This window comes from Mercenaria mercenaria, chromosome 3, assembly GCF_021730395.1.
Source record: "Mercenaria mercenaria strain notata chromosome 3, MADL_Memer_1, whole genome shotgun sequence".
Taxonomy (NCBI): Eukaryota; Metazoa; Mollusca; class Bivalvia; order Venerida; family Veneridae; genus Mercenaria; species Mercenaria mercenaria.
The window spans coordinates 28488329-28508730 of record NC_069363.1 but is presented as its reverse complement, the minus strand read 5'-3'; the positions used below and the strand labels follow the sequence as shown (position 1 = coordinate 28508730).

Here is a 20402-nt window from a genome sequence, read left to right as displayed (position 1 = left end):
GATCATCAAGATTAACATTCTGACCAAGTTTCATTAAGATATGGTCATAATTGTGGCCTCTACAGTGTTAACTAGATTTTCCTTTGATTTGACCTGGTGACCTAGTTTTTGACCCTACATAACCCAGATTCAAACTGGACTTTGAGATCATCATGATTAACATTCTGACAAAGTTTCATGAAGTACAGTCATAAATGTGGCCTCTAGAGTGTTAACAAGCTTTTCCTTTGATTTGACCTGGTGACCTAGTTTTTGACCACAGATGACCCAATATCAAACTTATCCAAGATTTTATTGAGGGTAACATGCTGACTAAGTTTCATTAAGATTGGGCCAAAATTGTGACCTCTAGAGTGTTAACAAGCTTTTCCTTTGATTTGACCTGTTAATGTGAAGGATACACATTATGGTAAACATATATACACAGACAATGTCCTACAATTGAGACATCATTTTATCAGTAAAGATGTAACTGTTTGCATAGATAAATTAAAGATAAAATTGAAGCACTTTAAAATTTAAGATGTAACCTTGGATATCAAAACAAAGTTTTAATACCTTTCCATATCTTTGTAACACTTTTCTCAATAAGGTTTTCTTACATAAAATCTTCCTGACTAATCAGAAGCTAAAATCAAGTCAAAGTCATGGTGAAAACATACAGAAAAGAACAGAACATTATGTTCATCCCCATGCAAATAACATTTGTTGAACCAATACCAATATACTCCATTTTTTTACATCAAACACCCAACTTATATAAATGAACTTCAACCTAGTACTGGTTATTCATTTATGGTCTAAATTAACTTCTTTTTTTCTTAAATATGTAACATAACATAATCTTTATTTGGCATAACATTTGCATAGAGTACATTCATAGCCATATAATGATACAATTGCATATCATGTGAAATTACATCATGTGAAAATAAATAATTGGAGGAGGCATTTACATGAGGGAGGGCATTAATACATACAGTAATGATGACCACAACAAGAACTCCTTTTATTCACATAAGTTTTCAAGGTGCTAAGATTATTGATACATATAAGCAACTTTTATCATTTGTGATGTTTGTAGGTCTGTCTTGTAAGCTGGCACACATGGCAAGAAACCAGGTTACATTTCCAAGGACATTTTGTCACAAATAGGAAGCACTACATGTTGCACTGTTATGCAGTGGTTTAAACATCACGTTTACATATCTTAAGGCAACATTCCAGCTTTTGATGTTGGAGGAAAACCCCAGATAACCCTCTGGGTATTAATTCAGGCATGAGAGTTTACAGGTATTATTAATCAGCAAAGGTGGGTAGATCCACTGACCTTTGGCATGACAGCTGAATGTTGTCCTCACATGAAAGAATTCCAAAATCCTAGCAAAAGTTCTAAACCCACACTGGTTAGACGGAAGTGATCTTAAGTCAGGGACCTTAACCACTCGGCCAATGAGGCCCCTCATTTGAATAGCAGTGACGGCGCTATAAATAACTTTTGATACTTACGGAACCAGATAGAAAATTGTCCAGAAAGCTAATTTAAAAGAAACCTAATAAATTATATACAGAAATGAAGCCAATTGTGGTGGCATCAGCATCAGAGAATAGAATGACCACATGATGATGTGGTTGCATCAGCATCTTGGAACAATACTCTGACCTATTTTCACATTAATAATAAACATCTTGTGACTATGTTCTTTCTGTGACTGATGTAAGTCCAAAATTAGAAACTGAACTTGTTTTTGTTGAACTTAGGTAGTTACTGTATATTATTTGCACGCTTATTTAATAAATTTATAAGCATGTACAAGTTTATTAATGTACTAGTCATTTTTGTTTACCAAACATTAAAAGATATCCGAATCAATTTAAGAAGCAACACAATTAAGTCTGCGGCATAAGTAGTAATTCAGAGTGAATGTCTGCCTCTCATTTCTGTGGGTTTGAATCTCGACAAATCACCTTTTTGAGTATTAAAGTGTTTATTTTTTCATTGTTTATGATTTTCTCAGATCTTTCTCTTTTTTTACATTATAATCTTTGTTCTCCTTACATACAGTACTGTTTGAATTATATATATGTAATACATTAAACTGTAATAAAACAAGACCTATAATCACTAATGGTGATGAATACCCCCAGACAGCAGCTTATTGTCAGAGGAACACCGGGGAATTGAAAATATGATACATTGCATTTGTATATTGAACAGGAAGAAAATGTACAAAGATGCACAAAAAAACTTCATGAAAAATCATTCAAATGGAACGTGCTTCACACATGCAAAACTACACTTGGTACCCATGATAATAATAACTAGAATGTGTCTGTAGGACACAGGGTGTGCCCCCCACTGGTACATTTGTAACAAATAAGGGGCAATAATTCAACTGTTTGCAGTCTTAAGGAGGTATAGCCTCAACAAACATTTTATGAAAAGGATTCATTATTCTGGGCCATATACTTTTTGAGCTATGAGCATCACATACAAAAAATCCTTTATTTTGGCTATTTCAAGGGCCATAACTCTGTAATAAGTGCTAAGATTCTCAAGAAGAATGCCAAGTGTGCAAGGTCACATCATGATAAAGACTCTAGCAAGGTTTCATGAATTTACATCAAATACTTTTGAGCAAGGCACATAATAAGGTGAAAATGTACATTTTTGACTATCTCAGGGGCCGTAACTTTAAAAATAGGGGGTGTAGCCAGCCAAAAATTAAGAGGTTGTGCATGTTTATATCATGATAAAGACTCATGCAAGTTTTCATCCATTTATATTATATACTTTTTGAGCTAGGTGTGTCACAAGGTGAAAATGCATTTTTGACTATTTCAGGGGTCATAACTCTGAAAATATTGGGCGGAGGCAGACAAAAAATAGGAGGTGCACAAGTTCATATCATGATAAAGACTCATGCAAGGTTTAATCAATTTATATGTAATGCATTTTGAGTTAGTCGTGTCACAAGGTGAAAATGTGCATTTTTGACTATTTTAGGGGCCATAACTCTAACAAGAGAGCCATGAAGGCCCTATATCGCTCACCTGACCTACTGACCAACAGAACATCCAGATAGTTTCATTAAGATATGGTCATAAATGTGGCCTCTTAAGTGTTAACTAACTTTTCCTTTGATTTGACCTGGTGACCTAGTTTTTGACCCCACATGACCCAGATTCGAACTTGACCTAAAGATCATCAAGATTAACATTCTGACTAAGTTTCATGAAGATACAGTCATAAATGTGGCCTCTAGAGTGTTAACAAGCTTTTCCTTTGATTTGACCTGGTGACCTAGTTTTTGACCCCACATGACCCAGATTTGAACTTGACCTATAGATCATCAAGATTAACATTCTGACCAAGTTTCATTAAGATATGGTCATAAAAGTGGCCTCTAGAGTGTTAACTAGCTTTTCCTTTGATTTGACCTGGTGACCTAGTTTTTGACCCTACATGACCCAGATTCAAATTGGACTTAGAGATCATCAATATTAACATTCTGACCAAGTTTCATGAAGATACAGTCATAAATGTAGGCCTCTACAGTGTTAACAAGCTTTTCCTTTGATTTGACCCAGTGACCTAGTTTTTGACCCAACATTATCAAGATTCGATCTTGACCTAAAGGTCATCAAGATTAACATTCTGACTAAGTTTCATAAAGATACAGTCATAAATGTGGCCTCCAGAGTGTTAACAAGCTTTTCTTTTGATTTAACCCGGTGACCTAGTTTTTGACCCCACCTGACCCAGATTTGAACACGACCTATAAATCATCAAGGTTAACATTCTGACCAAGTTTCATTAAGATATGGTCAAAAATGTGGCCTCTACAGTGTTAACAAGTTTTCCTTTGATTTGACCTAGTGACCTAGTTTTTGACCCCAGATGACCCAATATCGAACTCATCCAAGATTTTATGAAGGGTAACATTCTGACCAAGTTTCATTATGATTGGGCCAAAATTGTGACCTCTAGAGTGTAAACAAGCTTTTCCTTTGATTTGACCTGGTGACCTAGTTTCTGACCCAATATCAAACTCATCCAAGATTTTATTGAGGGTAACATTCTGACCAAGTTTGATTAAGATTGGGCCAAAATTGTGACCTCTAGAGTGTTAACAAGCTTTTCCTTTGATTTGACCTGGTGACCTAGTTTTTGACCCCAGATGACCCAATATCGAACTCATTCAAGATTTTTATGAGAGTAACATTCTGACCATGTTTCATTAAGATTAGGCCAAAATTGTGTCCTCTAGAGTATTAACAGTCAAATTGTTGACGACGGATGACTGACGACGGATGACGGACACAGGGCGATCATAAAAACTCACCTTGAGCACTTTGTGCTCAGGTGAGCTAAAAATAGGGGGTGGACCTAGATGTAAAATAGGAGGTACGCAAGTTCATATCATGATAAACATTTATGCAAGGTTTAATAAATTTATATTAAATACTTTTTGAGCTAGGCGCGTCACAAGGTGAAAATGTGCATTTTTGGCAATTTCAGGGGCCATAACTCTGGAAATAGGGGGCGGACCCAGATGAAAAATAGGAGGTGGGCAAGTTCATATCATGATTAAGACTCATGCAAGGTTTCATGAATCTATATCAAATACTGTTTGAGCTAGGCGTGTCACAAGGTGAAAATGTGCATTTTAGACTATTTCAGGGGCCATAACTCTGGAAATAGGGGGCAGAGCCAGACGAAAAATAGGAGGTGCGCAAGTTCATATCATGATTAAGACTCATGCAAGGTTTCATCAATTTATATCAAATACTTTTTGAGTTAGGCAGGGGTGTCACGAACTTCGGACGCACGCACGCACGGACAAGACCAAATCTATTCTATATGCCCCCACCACTCATGGGGGTGGGGGGGGGGGGAGTACAACAAGAGCACCGCTTTGCGGGTGCTGACACTCATCTGATTTTTTTTGTATAATAGAAATATTGTCCTACCCATGATTTTCTAAGTCTAAAAAGGGCCATCACTCTTGCAAAAAGCAGGATAGAGTTATGTTTCTTGATGTACAGTGTCCACTTTAATATGATGGTGAAAAACTGTTGCAAGTTTTAAAGCAATAGCTTTGATAGTTTATGAGAAAAGTTGACTTAAACATAATATTCAACCAAGAAAATGATTTTTCTAAGTCCAAAAGGGGCAATAATTATTGCAAAAAGCAGGATGGAGTTATGTTGCTTGCTGTACAGGGTCAGCTTATGATGGTGAACAAGAGTTGCAAGTTTTAAAGCAATAGCTTTGATAGTTTAAGAGAAACAAGAGCACCGCCTTGCGGGTGCTGACGCTCATCTGATTTTTTTTGTATAATAGAAATATTGTCCTACCCATGATTTTCTAAGTCTAAACAAGAGGGCCAAGATGGCCCTAGGTCGCTCACCTAAGAAACACTCCATAACAGTGTAAAACATGTTTGACCTAGTGATTTCATGGAAACAAATATTCTGACCAATTTTCATTAAGATTGGACCAAAAAATTGGTCTCTTGCGATAAAACAAGCATTTTCTTAGATATGACCTAGTTTTTGACCCTAGATGACCCATGTTCAAACTCGACCTAGATTTTATCAAGGCAATCATTCTGACCAAAATTCATGAAGATCAACTGAAAAATACAGCCTCTATCACATACAGAAGTTTTTCCTTTGATTTGACCAAGTGACCTAGTTTTTGACCTCAGATGACCCATATTCAAATTCGACCTAGATTTCATTAAGGCAATCAACCTGACCAAATTTCATAAATATCAACTGAAAAAAACAGTCTCTATCGCATACACAAGATTTTTCTTTAATTTGACCTAGTGACCTAGTTTTTGACCTCAGATAACCCATATTCAAAACCGACCTAGTTTTCATCAAGGCAATCACTCTGACCAAATTTCATGAAGATCAATTGAAAAATACATCCTCTATTGCATACACAATGTTTTTCTTCGATTTGACCTAGTGACCTAGTTTTTGACCCCAGATGACCCATTTTCGAAATCAGCCTAGATTTTATCAAGGTAATCATTCTGGCTAAATTTCATGAAGATCAGTTGAAAAATACAGCCTCTATTGCATACACAAGGTTTTTCTTTGATTTGACCTAGTGACCTAGTTTTTGACCCCAGATGACCCATTTTCGAACTCGGCCTAGATTTCATCAAGGCAATCATTCTGACCAAAATTCATGAAGATCAATTGAAAAATACAGCCTCTATCGCATACAGAAGGTTTTAACGTGATATGACCTAGTGACCTAGTTTTTGACCCCAGATGACCCATTTTCGAACTTGGCCTAGATTTCTTCAAGGTTATCATTCTGACTAAAATTCATGAAGATCAATTGAAAAATACCGCCTCTATCGCATACACAAGGTTTTTCTTTGATTTGACCTAGTGACCTAGTTTTTGACCCGAGATGACCCATTTCGAACTCGGCCTAGATTTCATCAAGGCAATCATTCTGACCAAAATTCATGAAGATCAATTGAAAAATACAGCCTCTATCGCATACACAAGGTTTTTCTTTGATTTGACCTAGTGACCTAGTTTTTGACCCGAAATGACCCATTTTTGAACTCGGCCTAGATTTCATCAAGGTTATCATTCTGACCAATATTCATGAAGAAGAATTGAAAAATACAGCCTCTATCGCATACACAAGGTTTTTCTTTGATTTGACCTAGTGACCTAGTTTTTGACCCGAGATGACCCATTTTCGAACTCGGCTTAGATTTCATCAAGGTTATCATTCTGACCAATATTCATGAAGATTAATTGAAAAATCCACCTCTATCGCATACACAAGGTTTTTCTTTGATTTGACCTAGTGACCTAGTTTTTGACCCGAGATGACCCATTTTCGAACTCGACCTAGATTTCATCAAAGTTATCATTCTGACCAATATTCATGAAGATTAAATGAAAAATACAGTCTCTATCGCATACACAAGGTTTTTCTTTGATTTGACCTAGTGACCTAGTTTTTGACCCGAGATGACCCATTTTCGAACTCGGCCTAGATTTCATCAAGGTTATCATTCTGACCAATATTCATGAAGATTAATTGAAAAATACAGCCTCTATCGCATACACAAGCTAAATGTTGACAGACGACGGACGACAGACGACAGACGACAGACGACGGACGACGGACGCCGGACATCGAGCGATCAGAAAAACTCACCTGAGCATTGCTCAGGTGAGCTAAAAAGGCCATCATTCTTGCAAAAAGCAGGATAGAGTTATGTTTCTTGATGTACAGTGTCCACTTATGATTGTGAAAAACTGTTGCAAGTTTTAAAGCAATAGCTTTGATAGTTTATGAGAAAAGTTGCCTTAAACATAATACTCAACCAAGAAAATGATTTTCTAAGTCCAAAAGGGGCAATAATTATTGCAAAAAGCAGGATGGAGTTATGTTGCTTGCTGTACAGGGTCAGCTTATGATGGTGAACAAGTGTTGCAAGTTTCAAAGCAATAGCTTTGATAGTTTAAGAGAAAAAGTTGACCTAAACATAAAACTTAACCAAGAAATCTGATATTTTTTAAGTCCAAAAGGGGCCATAAATCTTGCAAAAAGCAGGATGGAGTTATGTTTCTTGCTGTACAGGGTCAGCTTATGATGGTGAACAAGTGTTGCAAGTTTTAAAGCAATAGGAGAGATCGCCATGACGTCACGCATAACTACCTGTTTATCTGGTAGTGGGTAAAACAAATGTTTTTACACCGTTTGTGTATGGGATCTTAATTTTTAATTTTTAATAACTTTTTCGCTCATTTATGGATTTTAAAAATTAAAAAAGTTTTGAAATGCTTAGGATTTTCATATTTTCCCATTTAAATATCTTTTTAAAATGAAAATCCGTTTTAAATGACATAAGATTTTAATAGCGGCGTAGCGATCCTCCAAACATTTTGGAAAAACACTGTAAGTTAAGCGTTCATAATTAATCCATTTAATTTCGAATTTATAATCAAAAGTAATCAATAAATTGCTTGTTTTATAGACTTTCCATTGATCAAAAAATTATTGATATTATTTGTGTTTTAAGAAAGTTTAAGCCGTTAGAAAAACATCACTGTTTACAAAAAACATGGACGCTCGGCGTCGGCCCACCCGGTCTTTGTCTTATCAGTTCTAAAAATAGAAAATACAATGGATTTGTTTACAAACACGATCACTCCTATAGCTTTGATAGTTTAGGATAAAAGCTGACCTAAACATAAAACTTAACCAAGAAAACTGATTTTCTAAGTCCAAAAGGGGCAATAATTCTTGCAAAAAGCAAGATGGAGTTATGTTTCTTGATGTACAGGGTCTGCTTATGATGGTGAACAAGTATTCCAAGTTTCAAAGCAATAGCTTTGATAGTTTAGGAGAAAAGTTGACCTAAACATAAAACTTAACCAAGAAATCTGATATTTTCTAAGTACAAAAGGGGCCATAAATCTTGCAAAAAGCAAGATGGAGTTATGTTTCTTGCTATACAGGGTCAGCTTATGATGGTGAACAAGTCTTCCAAGTTTCAAAGCAATAGCTTTGATAGTTTAGGAGAAAAGCTGACCTAAACATAAAACTTAACCAGGCAACGCCGACGCAGACGCCGACGCCGACAACCGCTCAAGTGATGACAATAACTCATCATTTTTTTTCAAAAAATCAGATGAGCTAAAAAATGACCTAAACATAAAACTTAACCAAGAAATCTGATATTTTCTAAGTCCAAAAGGGGCCATAAATCTTGCAAAAAGCAGGATGGAGTTATGTTTCTTGCTGTACAGGGTCAGCTTATGATGGTGAACAAGTGTTGCAAGTTTTAAAGGAATAGCTTTGATAGTTTAGGATAAAAGCTGACCTAAACATAAAACTTAACCAAGAAAACTGATTTTCTAAGTCCAAAAGGGGCAATAATTCTTGCAAAAAGCAAGATGGAGTTATGTTTCTTGATGTACAGGGTCTGCTTATGATGGTGAACAAGTATTCCAAGTTTCAAAGCAAAAGCTTTGATAGTTTAGGAGAAAAGTTGACCTAAACATAAAACTTAACCAAGAAATCTGATATTTTCTAAGTACAAAAGGGGCCATAAATCTTGCAAAAAGCAAGATGGAGTTACGTTTCTTGCTATACAGGGTCAGCTTATGATGGTGAACAAGTATTCCAAGTTTCAAAGCAATAGCTTTGATAGTTTAGGAGAAAAGCTGACCTAAATATAAAACTTAACCAGGCAAAACCGACGCAGACGCCGACGCCGATGCCGACGCCGACGCCGACAACCGCTCAAGTGATGACAATAACTCATCATTTTTTTTCAAAAAATCAGATCAGCTAAAAAGGTTTGATAAAAGTCTGGCATACAATGACTGAGAAATAGCGCGGACAAATTTTTTCCATATACGTATGAAGAAAATTGTTTCCATACATATGAAGAGCAAGAGCTCCGCCAAGTTGGGCAATATACACCCGAAGGGTTATATCAGAGGATGGGAGCAAAATTCAAAGAACTTGACTGTTGAAGCCTAAAGGACTGGAACATCAAAGAGAAGAACTTAAAAAAAGAAATTCTAAGTCCACAAAAAAATACTTACCAGCTACAGATATGTCAGAATACACCTATAAATTGGAGGTACCATCCGTGTTGAACCACAGAAAAGTGGTTTTGGTTTTTCCCTACGGTCAATAATAAACAAGAGGACCATGATGGTCCTGAATCGCTCACCTCTTCCCACATGACCCAGTTTTGAGTATGATGTCATTTTTTCTATTATTTGACATAGTGACCTAGTTTTTCAGTTCATGTGACCCAGTTTTGAACTTGACCTAGATATTATCAAGATAAAAATTCTGACCAATTTTCATGAAGATCCATTGAAAAATATGGTCTCTAGAGAGGTCACACGGTTTTTCTATTATTTGACCTATGGACCTAGTTTTCGAAGGTATCTGACCCTGTTTTGAACTTGATCTAGATATCATCAAGGTGAACATTCTCACTAATTTTCATGAAGATCTCATGAAAAATATGGCCTCTAGAGAGGTCACAACGTTTTTTCATTATTTGACCTACTGACCTACTTTTTGAAGGCACATGACCCACTTTCAAACTTGACCTAGATATCATCAAGATGAACATTCAGACCAACTTTCATACAGATCCCATGCAAAATATGGCCTCTAGAGAGGTCACAAGGTTTTTCTATTATTTGACCTACTGACCTAGTTTTTGATGGCACGTGACCCACTTTCAAACCTGACCTAGATATCATCAAGGTGAACATTCTGACCAATTTTCATGAAGAAGGTTTTTCTATTTTTAGACCTACTGACCTAGTTTTTGACCATACGTGACCCAGTTTCGAACTTTACCTAGATATCATCAAGATGAACATTCAGACCAACTTTCATACAGTTCCCATGGAAAATATGGCCTTTAGAGAGGTCACAAGGTTTTTCTATTATTTGACCTACTGACCTAGTTTTTGATGGCACGTGACCCACTTTTGAACTTGACCTATATATCATCAAGGTGAACGTTCTGACCAATTTTCATGAAGATCTTATGAAATATATGGCCTCTAGAGAGGTCACAAGGTTTTTCTATTTTTAGACCTACTGACCTAGTTTTTGATGGCACGTGACCCAGTTGCGAACTTGACCTAAATATCATCAAGGTGAACATTCCGACCAATTTTCATGAAGATCTTGTGAAATATATGGCCTCTAGAGAGGTCACAAGGTTTTTCTATTTTTAGACCTACTGACCTAGTTTTTGACGGAAGGTGACCCAGTTTCGAACTTGACCTAGATATCATCAAGATGAACATTCTGACCAACTTTCATAAAGATCCCATGAAAAATGTGACCTCTAGAGTGGTCACAAGCAAAAAGTTTACGGACGGACGGACGGACGACGGACACCACACGATCACAAAAGCTCACCTTGTCACTTTGTGACAGGTCAGCTAAAAAGTTACAAAATAAGCTATTTATAGTAACATAAAAGGGAAGTAATTAAAAAAAAATATATTGTAGGGATCTGCCATCTGCCAAATAAAAACAAGAACACTGCAATGCAGAGCAATATACACACGAAACAAAGTCATATGACCTTTGACCCCTAAGAAAGACCTTGACCTTGAAGCAAGCCATCCGTAACATGCGCTCTGCACGTCGTCTCGATGTGGTGTACATTTGTGCCAAGTTTCTTTGAAATCCTTCAAGCAGTTCAAGAGTTACAGAGGGGACATGAAACAAACTCAAGAGTTACAGGCGGACATGAAACAAACTCATATGACCTTTGACCCACAAGCAATTTAGTATTTCATATTATACATTTATAAATCAACTAGTGAATGTATGGTTTTATTAGTGCAAATTTAGTGGTCACACAAAAGCAAGTCTTCATCAACATATTTGTGGTAAAATTTGCCCTGGAAAAGTGGGGTGGTTTATAAGGTGAATATTGGAGTTTATGCCATATAACAGTTAAAATATCAGAACATAAACCCTCCCCCACCAATTATACAGAATTAAAGAGGCAATGCAAAATAACTGTATTCTTTTGTATTTCCATGATGGTAATTATACATGATTTGCATGAATTAAAATGAGATGTACAAGAATTTAGTTTCAAACTGACAGTGAAAAATATTAGGCCAAGACAATGTGTTTAATGTCTTTACATTTCATTGAATTAATGTAGCAATATATACATAAATAAGTGTATTTAGTTAAATATTTCAATCACATGTCAGATAGTTATTAATCTACGAGGGACGTTTGAAAAGTAGTGGCAACAGTGGCGGGCTATCCATACCTCAGTCATTTTCCAAGAAATGACTATGTGAGACCTTCAAAGTACTCTCTCCACCTGACTCACTACACACTTTTCCAGCGCAAAAGCCACCCAGAAGCGCTCTTTAGGCATACTGTTTATACACATGTATAGAGTTATTCCAACTGCGCTGCGCATTTCAAAACGGTGCCCCCTTCAGCACAATTTAATTACGGATTCAACCAAAAGTCACAAGGGGAGAGATCAGGGCTATACGGTGGATGTGGTAAAACCTCAATATAATTCTCCTTGAGGTATTCCTGAACTACGGCTGAACAATGGGCCGGGGCGTTGTCATGTACCAGCTTGATTCTAGCGCCCATCTTTGGGCGCTTTGCTGTGTAGTAGTCGAGAACAGCAGAGGACATTTTCTTTGTAAAATGTACCAGTAGCACTACAGTGTTCAGGGACAGGGACAGGAGTCACAATTCCATCGGAGTCAAAGAATTGGGCATACATAACTCACCTGACGCTTCTGCTCCGCTGAGCAGTAACGGGCCTCTCGTTATTTTCACCTACCCTCATTTTATTATTTTCTTTATTGTCAGGCTCAAAAAAGTACAGCCACGTCTCATCACCTGTAACAATTTCTTTGATACGCTTAGATTCCTTGTTTTTATATTTGACGAGCAGTGCAGAAGCTTTTTCTACCCTCTCCCTCTTTTACTCAGGGGTCAATAAATGTGTTATCCAGCGTGCACAAACCTTACGCAGGTTTAGCCTTTCTTTTAAAATCAGAAAAAATGCTGACAAATTACGGCCCGACATTTCCCCTATCTGCTCCACTGTGCATCTTGCAACTTTCTCGATTATTACTTTCACAGCATCAATGTCTCAGCCGTCAGAGGGCGCCCAGGACGGGCCTCTCATCTTTGGTGCTGGTTTTCCCCTCTTTAAAGAGAGATACCCATCGGGCAATAGTACGGTATGGCAGTGCACTGTCCCCGTACACTTTGTCCAAGTCAGCTTTAATTTCTGTTGTGGCGATGCCAAGCAGTCCACGTATTTTATAATACACTCCCTGCTCTTCGTGAAAATTGTAGCTAGATTCAGCCATTTTTTCAGCCAGTATGATATACTACATGTATTTCAACTGCTAATTAAATGTGTTTACAGGTGATTTTAATGCCATTTCCGGTCAGCTGGACAGGAAAATCAATACTCTTTCCATTGATATGCCACACTTGTGTGTGCATGTGCAAATGGTGAAAATACTGGAATGCTGCCACTACTTTTCAAATGCTCCTGGTAGATTGATAAAACTATGCTGAAAAGAGATTGCAGATGAAGTTGTGAAAACACATTTATTCAAGAAGGGCCTAAATTGTCCACCTGAAAACTTGTGGTATAGCTGTATATTACCTGTATTATAAGAATGAATTTCATGAAGTTTTTGTGGGTGAAAAAGGTAGGTCACTAGATTGTGGTGGGTCTTTAACCTTTAGCCTGCTGGCGGCGAGTTATTCTGCCTTTGCAACCAGTGCGGACCAAGATTATAGCCTGCACATCTGTGCAGGCTAATCATGGTCTGCACTGTTCGCTATTCAGTCAGTAAATTTTAAGTGAACACCCCTTCTAATAATAAATGGTATTGCCCAAACTGAATGATAAACCAGTCCATTATAGAAATTTAGCAGGGTAAAGGTTAATGTATCAGTAGAATAGTCTTAAAGGCTTGATTAATATATAAGCTGCCTTTGTGTTATTGGGCATTACTGAGCTGAAAACAAGACAGGCCTGGTTTTGAGAGAGTTTCATGCCTCTAAATCATGGCCAGATAAACCACAGATTGTCCTATTTGTAACAATGATTATTGATTATTAACTTAATATTCTTTTCTTTGGTAAGGCATTCATGTTAACCTATATCTCTAAAAATAGAAAATTAAGAGCACCTGTTTGAATTAGATTTAGCAGAAATCATCAAGTTTTCATGTGGAAGAGGCATGCCAAGAGTCTGTGAATTTATTAAAAACAAAACAAAACACTCGATATTTGCCAATTTGACAGTGGGGGTGGGGTAAGCTGGTGGCTTGGGACAGTTGAAGAATGATGCTGTAATATTGATGTTGTAATGGTATCACCCTATAAATATTCCTAAAAAACTATGAATAATAATTTTATTAACAACTTCAAAATTGCCTCAGATGATTTATTTCATTTAAAATATTGGATTTTCAAACACTTACTACACTCAGTCACATATATTTTGCATAAATCTAATTTTATCAATTTATACCACTGGCAAAATGTTTTTTACACAAAAATGTTAAAAAAAACTTTATGTTCACATTTTTTTTATTTTTCTGCCAGGGAATATATTTTTTAAATTTTTCTGCCAGGGTAAGAAAATCAGATTTACATTGGATGTTTTCTTTTACAATCAAACCCTGGCAAACTTTGACAATGTATTAAAAAAAAAAAAAAAAGAAAAAAAAAATCAGTTCAAATTTTTCGATTTCATGTACATCAAAATTAATGGAAATACATATGGCACCACCTTAGACAGACAGTATTTGCTAAAACTGAAGACAAACCCATTTTTTGGACGCCAGGTATCTGACATACAGCCAAATACCTGCCAGCTAAAAATACTTTTTGCCAATTCTACTTTACTAAGCTTTTATACATTTCAATGTCTTTAGTTTGCCAATTCTCTTTACCATAAAATTTTACCCATATTGTACAAGCTATTAAAACAAAGTGCAAATACCTTAAACCTAATTATTTTAAACTTAAATATTATTAGTGCAGGGAAAGTTTGACCTTAAGCTGAAATAGGATCCAATAAAAGATTGAAAAACTATCTGCTGACCCAAACACAAGTAAAATTTCATCCCAGTATGTCTTCTAACACAAGTAACAGTGGATGTCAGTCAACCCTCATTGCTAACCCAGGTACAGATGTAATGCCAATCCAAATTTATTGCTCAAATCCCACCTAACTGCTTAGTCAGATACAGATGTGATGTCAGTCCACTAAAACTGCCAGGTCATATACAGATGTAATGTCAGTCCACTAAAACTGCAGAGTCAGATACAGATGTAATGTCAGATACAGATGTAATGTCAGTCCACTAAAACTGCCAGATCAGACACAGATGTAATGTCAGTCCACTAAAACTGCTGGGTCAGATACAGATGTAATGTCAGTCCACTAAAACTGCTGGGTCAGATACAGATGTAATGTCACTCCACTAAAACTGCTGAGTCAGATACAGATGTAATGTCAGTCCACTAAAACTGCCAGATCAGACACAGATGTAATGTCAGTCCACTAAAACTGCTGAGTCAGATACAGATGTAATGTCAGCCCACTAAAACTGCTGAGTCAGATACAGATGTAATGTCAGTCCACTAAAACTGCCATGTTAGATACAGATGTAATGTCAGTCCACTCAAACTGCTGAGTCTGATACAGAATACTGATGTAATGTCGAGTCAGATACAGATGTAATGTCAGTCCACTTAAGTTGTGGAATCAGATACAGATGTAATTTCAGTCCGCTCTAACTGCTGAATCAGATATAGATGAAATGTCAGTCCACTGAAGCTGCCTAGTCAGAAACAGATGTAATGTCAATCCACTAAAGCTGCCAAGTCAGAAACAGATGTAATGTCAGTCCACTGAAGCTTCAGATTCAGAAACAGATGTAATGTCAGTCCACTGAAGCTGCCGAGTCAGAAACAGATGTAATGTCAGTCAAGTGAAGCTGCCTAGTCAGAAACAGATGTAATGTTAATCCACTAAAGCTGCCGAGTCAGAAACAGATGTAATGTCAGTCCACTGAAGCTTCAGATTTAGAAACAGATGTAATGCCAGTCCACTGAAGCTGCCGAGTCAGAAACAGATGTAATGTCAGTCAAGTGAAGCTGCCGAGTCAGATACAGCTGTAATGTCTGTCCACTCAAACTGCCGAGTTAGATACAGATGTAATGTCATTCCACTCAAACTGCATACTCAGATACAGATAAAATATTAGTCCACTCAAACTGCTGAGGTCAAATATAGATGTAATGTCAGTCCACCCAAGCTGCTGAGTCAAATACAGAATGTAATATCATTCCACTCAAACTGCCGAGTCAGATACATCCAGTCAAACTGCTAAGTCAGATACAGACTCTCAAGACAGTTGACTCAGATACAGATAAAACGTAAGTTCATTCAAGCTGCTGACTTAGTTACAGATGTAATGACTGTTCACTCAAGCTGATGACTCTGATACAGCTGTAATGTCAGACCACTCAAATTGATAAGCAAAGTAAAGATGAAATAACAGTGGACTATAATAGCTAACAAAACTATTCCTGTTGCCAATTAACCAATTAAGATATAGATAAATTGTTAGACAGCTGACCCACATACAGACATAATGCCAGACCTGCAGAATAACTGATTGCCCATGACGTAGATGCAAACTTGATTACAGTACTCTCAGGTAAGGGACAGCAGTAGTGAATGTCAGTTCACTCACTCTGATCCTGAGCAGTAGTGAATGTTGGTTCACTCACTCCTATCCTGAGCAGTAGTGAATGTCAGTTCACTCACTCCGATCCTGAGCAGTAGTGAATGTCAGTTCACTCACTCCGACCCTGAGCAGTAGTGAATGTCAGTTAATTCACTCTGATCCTGAGCAGTTGTGAATGTCAGTTCACTCACTCTTGACACTAAAACAGATTAAATGTCTCTTTTTGCTTAACAAAATGGAAGACACATCTATTTCAAGCATTTGTATAAATAAATGACCACCTATAAAGTTTATTGCTTTTATCAGACAGCATTATTATTAAATAAAGTACTGAAATATTCAATATTTGAACCACCATAAAATGTGACATATTACCCAAGGTGATCTAAGCATTTCAACCAATTAGATCAAGACTGTGCTAGTAAAGTACAAACTAATTCAAAATGTCAGTCAGATGCTTTTAGAAAGGATAAGATTTTATCTGGGGAGAATCAGCCAGTGTAGGCATGATCTTCCAATATCTGTACTATATGATACAGATCATTGGAGTACTGGGTCTCTCCGAAGCTCATGTGACTATGGTGTCAACAATTCCTATAAATAGCATATCTCAAGATAATTGCTAATATGTTACCAGATGCTTTTTAGTTTAAATGTGACAAATTCAGTAGAGAAACAGGCCTAAAGTACGCTTGTTTGTAATCTATTCTTTGAATGAACAAAATAGTTTCCCAGTGTTACTCATGTTTTAAAGGTCATTCAAATATAAAACAAACTTTCCACACATTTTGCATCTCTTGAAAGAAATAATTTCATTTTTACAACTGAAGTAACCTCATTTATTTGAATATCCTTAACGTAAGGTAATAAAACATATTAGCATCTGATGGCCCTTTCACGCTTCCGTAGAATCAACTTATATTACATGAAATTCATTTTGAAAATATTTCTGAAATGTCTAGGTCTGCAGCTCTCAAACATGGAAATATCTGACACTTTTAGACAACATTAAAAAGGACCTTTTGAACAATTTGACCAAGTTCTAAAAATCTCCTGTGGGATTTGTGTTTATTCCGAGTGCAAATATTTTTTCATAGATGAAAAGCTGACATGTCCTGCTCAAGCCCAAGTATTTTCAAATGGTTTGAAAGTGCTGAAAATTGATTCCTCATTAGCAAAAAAAACCCAAGTCCATGCCCAAACATTTAGGGGGTGACCCCTGCGCGTAAACCCTGGCTATTGACCAATGCAAATGTGACTTTTGTTTTCAAGGTTAGCCTGTGTACTTTCATCTTCTTTACTTCCGGTAAAAGCTGAAGGTCATCTGACGTCATTTTCTGTGTTGTCAAAAACATACGTATGCCTGGCGAGATTGTATAAAAATATGCTGGCCGTCCTAAGGATACCAATTAAACAATGTTTTGGACAGAAAACATGAAAGTGGTCAGTGTGGCTGAATGGTAAAGGTCATCGACTTGGAATCACTTGCCCCTCCTGATGTAGGTTCAATGTGGAATTCTTCCATGTATCCAGCTGGCTTAAGAAATGTCAATGGTTCTAACTATGTGCCAACCTATGCCTGAATCAACTGCTCATAAGGGTATCTGGGATCTTGCTCTGCAATCAGGAAGTTGAAAATGTCACAACATCACATAAATTGTCAGTGTGACTCTAAACTCAAACCCCCAAAACAGAACCTTATGAATCCTTATTTGCAAGCATCATTCTGTAATGACTTAAATAATGCAGAATGTTTCAAACTTTATCTCGATTTTTTCAAGTCAGGGTTCATTGTTGATCAGGTGGAAAATGTGGCCTCTTCAATGGTTTCTTAAAACAAGGGACCTGTTAATCCCAGATACTGAAATTTCAAGCTTGACCAATATTTCATGAAAATAAACAACAACAAAGTTTCATATAAATCAAAAGATGACAGCGCGCTCGACTATTCGAAAAAATGATGGAAGTATGGGGTCAAAATATTACCAGAGATTTTCAGACAAAAGAAGAAAAATAGATAAGACAAACAATGTACCTGTATTTGCAGATCTGAATAAGTCTTGCACTATAGGGCAATGTGTGACCATGATGGTAAGCAAATGTTCAAAGTTTCAAAGTCATATATCAAACAGTGTAGACAAAATATAGAATAGTATGCAAAACTTAACTAATTTCTATGTCAAACAAGGAGCTGCGTTCAATAAACGCTTGATGCCCCCAGTGGCATCCTTGTTGATAGATTTTGCACCTAAGTCCAAAACGAGGTCAAGGTCAAACTGAGGTCAGGTGATTTTTGAAGATGAGGAATGGTCACAGTTTACATCTGTATTAGTATCAAGTCATTCTAGTAAGGGGTATTGATGCTAGACGAAACGGTCCCATTTGGTTAACCTCGTACGAATGGACGGACGGACGAATGGACTGGACAATCACTATATGCCTCCCGCATCAGTAGATGCTGGGGGCATAAAAAGGGCCATAACTGAGCTAAAGTCCTTGTCCTAGTTATGTAGTCTTGCCTACATAGTATGTAGACTATGATAGTAAACAAGTGGTCAAAGTTTCAAAGCCATATGATAAACAGATCAGGCAAAATATGGACTGGTATGAAAACTTTAACTGATTTTAAGTTCAACAAGGGCCATAATTCAGCCAGAACAGTTGAGTTATGTACTCTTGCCTGCAGATGGAGATCATGACGATAAACAAGTGTTCAAAGTTTCAAAGACATATGTCAAATAGCTTTGACAAAACGCTGACTTGTACGAAAACTGAGCCAATATCCATGTCTAAAGACGGCCATAATTCAGCCAAAATAGTTGATAGAGTTATGTACCCTTGCCTACAGATGGAAATCATGATGATAAGCAAGTGTTAAAAGTTTCAAAACCACAGGTCAAATAGTTTTGACAAAATGTGGACTTGTATGGAAATTGTACCAATTTCCAAGTCCAAAAAGGGCCATAATTCAGTCAAAATAGTTGACGAGAGTTATGTACTCTTGCCTACAGAAAGAGATTGTTAAACAAGTGATAAAAGTTTCAAAGCCATATGTCAAACAGTTTACACAAAATATCAACTGTAATATGTACGAAAAACTTAACCAAGATTTGTAAGTTAAAAGGGGCTATAATTCAGCCAAATTCCTTGATTGAGTTATGTACTCTTGCCTAAAACTGGACAAGGAGATTGTACACGAGTGTTGAAAGTTTCAAAGCTTTATCTCAAAAGGTTTTGTCAAAATGTGGACTGGTACAAAAAACTTAACCAAGGTGTGACGCCGACGCCGTGGTGAGTAGGATATTGAATAGTCGAGCTAAAAATGTGACTTTTCATGTTAACAAGGTATTTATATGATTTGACCCAGTGAACTTGTTTTTAGCCTAAGATTACCCAGGTCTTGACCTAGATTTCATTAAGACTAACGTTCCAATTAGGGTACATGTAGATCAGGTAGCAAATATGGAATCTTCCAGATGATCCAGCTTCAAAACTTACCTGGATATCATTTAGACAATTATTCTGACCAAGTTTCAAGTTTTTTTTGTTTTTGTTGGATTTAACGTCGCACCGACACATGATAGGTCATACGGCGACTTTCCAGCTTTGATGGTGGAGGAAGACCCCAGGTGCCCCTCCGTGCATTATTTCATCACGAGCGGGTACCTGGGTAGAACCACCGACCTTCCGTAAGCCAGCTGGATGGCTTCCTCACATGAAGAATTCAACGCCCCGAGTGAGGCTCGAACCCACATCGATGAGGGGCAAGTGATTTGAAGTCAGCGACCTTAACCACTCGGCCACGGAGGCCCCCAAGTTTCAAGTATCCTGATAGAAAATGTTTCAAGAAAGGTTTTCTGTGACATGTTAAAAGTGACTTAGTTTATCCTCCCAGATACCTAAGTTTCAACCTCAACCAAGATTTTGTAAAGACAAACATTCTGACCAGGTGCCATTTACTATTTGATTTCTTTAAAATGGCACAAATATAACGGTACGCTAACAGGCAAGCTGATTATTCAAAATAAGGGATCAAATAAAGTCAACAACAGTTGTGTACAAGTCATTTAATATGTGTG

At 37.0% G+C, this 20402-nt stretch overlaps 1 protein-coding gene across 2 annotated transcripts in view; it reads right to left on the bottom strand.

Annotated features, from left to right (window-relative positions):
• Positions 1–20402, bottom strand: part of LOC123525204 (phosphatidylinositol 3-kinase regulatory subunit alpha-like) — a 312914-nt gene that overhangs the window by 49686 nt on the left and 242826 nt on the right. The gene's annotated exons all lie outside the window — the stretch shown is intronic.